Below are 4,901 nucleotides of genomic sequence, written 5' to 3'. Positions count from 1 at the left end.
GTTTTGTTCTGTTGTGCATAGGGTCACTATGAGTTGGTATCAACTTGATGGCACCTAACAACTACAACAACAACAATCCATTTCCCATACCTATCCCCAAACCCCTTAGCCCCAGGCAATCACTAATCTGCTTTCTGCCTCTAAGGATTTAACTATGCTGGATGTTTTACATAAGTGGTATTATACAATATGTGGCCTTTGGTATCTGGCTCTTTTCCATTAGCATGTGTCTTAGCTATCTAGTGCTACTATAATAGAAATACCACAAGCAGATGGATTAACAAACATAAATTTATCCTTTCACAGTTTAGGAGGCAAGGAGTTCCAATTCAGAGTGTCAGTTCCATGAGAAGGTTTTCTCTCTGTTTCCTCACAGTTTCAGAGGAAGATTCTTGCCTCCTTTTGGCATCTGTGGCATTTTGTTGTTGTTGTTGTTAAGTACCATGGAGTTGGTTCTGACTCATAGTGACTCTGCACAGGGTTTCTGAGGCTGCTGTAAATCTTTACGGGAGCAGAAAGCCTCATCTTTTTCCCATGGAACAGCTGGTAATTTCAAACTGCTGACCTTGAGGTTAGCAGTTAGATTCATAACCACTATGCTACCAGAGCTCTTTAGCTTTTCTGTGGCATTTTCGGGTCTGGAATTCCTTGAAGATCTCCATGTGTCTTGGCATCAATCTTCCCTTGGGTCTAAGAGGTCTCAGCACAGGGACCCTGGGTCCAAAGGACATGCTCTTCTCCAGACTCTTCTTTCTTGGTGGTACTGAGGTCCACATCTCTCTGCTCACTTCTCTATCCTGTAAGATAACAGGTAAAGCAGGCCACACCTCAGGGAAACTCCCCTTGCCTCAGCTCAGGCTAAGGGTATTGCATCCCATGCTAATTTACTTACAACTGATTGTCTGGTCCTATCAGATCTTTATGTTATGTTATGTCCTATCAGGTTATAGGAGAACTGATGTGGTGCTGTGAGTTAATGTGCCAGACTGCAAAGCCTTTTGAAATGCAAGGTCGGCAGTTCAGGCTCACCAGCTGCTCCTTGGAAACCCTACACAGGGTCGCTATGGGTTGGAACTGACTCGACGACACTTAACAAAAACAACATCAGGTTATAGCATGGGGATAATGATATTCTTACATAACTGCTGAATCGTTGAGAATCATGGCCAGCCAAGTTAACATATATTTTGGGGGGATACAATTCAATCCATGTCAGCGTTTTCAAGATTTAATCGCATTGCTGCGTATATCAAACTTCTTTCCTTTTTGGCTGGATAATATCCTATTACATGTGTATATCACATTTTGCCTATCCATTCATCCATTGATGGATAATTGGGTTGTTTCTGACTTTGGGTTATTGTGAATAGAGCTCCTGTAAACACTAATGTATACATATTTTTTGGAACATCTGTTTGCAATTCACTGGGCTATGTATTTAGGAGTGGAATTATAGGACCGTATGGGAATTCTGTTTAGCTTATTGAGGAACTGTTTTGACAGCAACAGCACCATTTTACATTCATGATGTCAGTTTTCACCCATAATAACGTTGGCAACTTTTTTTTAAAAGATTGAAATCTTTCACTAATGGAATGTGCAAGACTCCCCCACTTTTAGTAAGTTTGCCTTATACCACTTTACTTTGATGAAAGTACCTGTGTTGTTACCTGAAAGAAATCCAAAGAGAGAACTTCTGCTTTTATAAAAAAGGGTGACAACAAACTAGCCTTTTTATTTTTTAACTTTTTATTATAAACTGGGGAAGCGCAGTAGTTCTGTAAGATAAGCATGGGACTGTGAACCATACAAGGCTGGCAGTTCCAGCCCACCAGCCACTGTGCTGGGAAAAGATGAGGCTTTCTGCTCTGGTAGAGGTTTACTGTGGTTGCTAAATACCATCGAATTGGTTCCAATTTATAGCGACCTTGTTTAGGGTTTTCGAGGAATGACTGGTGAGTTTAAACTGCTGGCCATGCACTTGAAACTGACCTTGCAATCCAGTGCTTATCCTACAGTGCCACACCAGGACTCCAACTATACATTAGTGTTATTCTAGGTTTTATGTGTTTTTGGTATGATTTGGTAGTTTATTTTAGGGGTCTGAGAAGGCTCCTCGTAAATGAATGGTTATTGCTTCTTTGCGTTATACCATTTCTTACAAAGGGCTTCATAGGCATGCTCTTTCAGAAAGTAGTGGGAAATCTTGTATATTATAAGTCCCCATGTTATGAATGTTCAATCTATGTACAAACCATAGTTATGAAACAAATATGAACTGTTCCTAACTGTTCTGTTATGTACAAATTTGATTTAAAGACAGATTAAGGAACTGAATTCATTTGTAATCTAGGGACTGCCTGTAATATGCTTTTGGCTGCAAGTAACATAAAGACCTGACTTAAACTGCATTAAGGAGGTAGGGAATTCATTATCTAGCACAATCGAAAGTCTAGAAACATGGCTAGCTTCCAGTGTAGTATCTCCAGTGGCTTTCAATAACACCAAGGATTTAACTTTTCCCTATGACTGTTTCTCTTATGGTGGTGAAGGGTTGATGCAGCTCCCGATACCACCTCCAATCCCAACAAGGTTCAAAGCAAGAGGGAATCATTTTTTTCTTTTGACTCTTGTTGTTGTTCAGTTCTGACTCATAGTGACCCTGTATAGGGTTTCTGAGGTGGGTCTGGTGGGTTTGAACCACCAACCTTGTGATTCAAAGTCCAGTGCTGATCCTACAGCACCACATCAGGAGTCTTTCGGTGGTGGTGGTGGTTATGTATCATGGAGTCAGTTCTGACTCATAGTAACCCTGCATAGGGTTTCTGAGGCTATAAATCTTTACAGGAGCAGAAAGCCTCATCTTTCTCCCACGGAACCACTGGTAGTTTCGAACTGCTAACCTTGAGGTTAGCAGCCCGACTTGTAACCACTACACTACCAAAGTGAGGAAATCTTCCCAGAAGTCCCTTCATGTCTCATTGGTCATGGTCTGGGTCCCACACTGATCCCTAAACCCATCACTGCAAAGGGGAATTGGCTTGCCATTATACTGCAGGGTACCAGCCACTATGCTGACCAGCCTCTATGCTGTGGATTGCGTAGTGGTTACAAATCGGGCTACTAATCTCACAGTCAGCAGTTCAAAACTACCAGCTGTTCTGTGGGAGAAAGACAAGGCTTTCTGCTCCCATAAAGATTTACAGCCTCAGAAACACTATACAGGGTCGCTATGAATTGGAACTGACTCCATGGCACACACAACAACAACAACAACAACAACAACAACATGCCAGGTGACTTGCAAAAACCATTTGGGGATCATGTCTTATTCCTCTGGCTTCACAAGAGGGAAGGCAAATCAAACTCAAAATTAGCCCAAGTCCAATTCCTATAAAGTGGAGGTCAGCTGTGCCTCCACACTACAGCCTTCTCTACCCTATTTTGACACCAACCATCCCTCCCACAGCATTATCCACTTCATATATAGGTTTGACAATCCATTGCAATGGCTACAGAGAACTTCTAATGATACTTACGATTATGGGACTTTTCAAGGACGTGAACAGGGTACAAATCAGGATAAAAAACAACTCATGATACAGCAGTTTTCTAGTCAGGAACGTCTTTTGTCTGCCATACTGCAGGCACACCACTCTCTTGTCTTTGGCCCCTCAGTCATGTGGCCCAAGGCCTCTGTCCTACTACAGCAAGTGTTTACCAAGCTCCTTTAGCCCATTGTAAATGTCCCAAAGGGCACATCCTGCAAGCCAGCCTCCTGCCTGTAGACACATAGCTTTACTCAGTCCATGGACTTAGATGCCTACAGCTCCTCTGTGTAGTAGCCTCTACCACAGACTCTGCTGTGACCACTTTTCTAGGTAGGGATCTCACACACCACTCATGCTCTTCTTTCTTGTTGGTCCTTGGATCATCAGTTCCTGCTTCTAAGATGGCGCCATTAAAATCTAGCAGGATGGCAAAAGTAACCAATCCTAGTCTTAGCTTTGGAAACCCTGTACAGGGTCACTATGAGTCAGAACCTACTCAACAGTCCTTAACAATAACAACAATGCAATCATTTGGTGGGAATTAAGAAGACATTGATTGGAAAGGTCATATCAAGTAAATTCAAGGTACTCCAGGACTTCAAAAAGTTGTAGAAAAATAGAATTAAAATATAATGGAGACTGCAAGATGATGGCTGTTGGAGTGTCCATCTGGGGTGGACAGCATTGGACTTGCTGCTCCGAAGCCCAGGGGCTGCCAGTCCCCAGCTTAGCTCTATCATAAGAAAGTTGTTGGTCATTATGAAAATCCTAGAAACATGGGGTCCTTTGACAAGCATCTGAAAATGTTGAAACTGGATTGGTGGGGGAATCTGGCTTGTGGTGATGTCATGAAATTTCAGATCCAAGTGGACAACAAGGGGAAGATCGTGGACACCCAGTTTAAAACATTTGGCTGTGGTTCTGCGGTTGTATCCAACTTGGTAACCACTGAGGGGGTGGAAGGGAAAATGGACGAAGAAGCCTTCCATCAAAAACACAGGCATCACCAAGGAGCTCTTCCTGTTTCCTGTGAAGATGCACTGCTCCATGCCAGCTGAGGATGCCCTCAAGGCTGCCCTGGTAGGTCACAAACTGAAACAAGAGCCCAAGAAAGTTGTGGCAGAGAAGAAATGAACCCGTGGCAGAACTGCCAGGAGACTCCATCAGCTTCTCTAACACCCCCACTAGCTGGGCCATCACCTAGACCAGGGGTGGGGAAGGTCTGGCCCTTCCAAGACAACAGCAGTCCCAGCCATCACATTGCTGTTGTTGTTATTAAGTGCCGTTGAGTTGGTTCTGATTCATAGTGACCCTGTATAGGGCTTCCAAGGAGCGACTGGTGAATTTGAA

The 4,901-nt window shown here is 43.2% G+C and overlaps 1 pseudogene; it reads left to right on the top strand.

Annotated features, from left to right (window-relative positions):
- The first annotated feature begins 3,543 nt into the window (after positions 1-3,543).
- LOC102813929 lies at positions 3,544-4,685 on the top strand (annotated as a pseudogene).
- Positions 4,686-4,901: the final 216 nt, after the last annotated feature.

This window comes from Chrysochloris asiatica, unplaced genomic scaffold (assembly GCF_000296735.1).
Source record: "Chrysochloris asiatica unplaced genomic scaffold, ChrAsi1.0 scaffold06744, whole genome shotgun sequence".
In the NCBI taxonomy this organism is placed as follows: domain Eukaryota; kingdom Metazoa; phylum Chordata; class Mammalia; order Afrosoricida; family Chrysochloridae; genus Chrysochloris; species Chrysochloris asiatica.
Note: the sequence above shows the minus strand (reverse complement) of the source record. Positions and strands in the feature narration are given on the sequence as shown.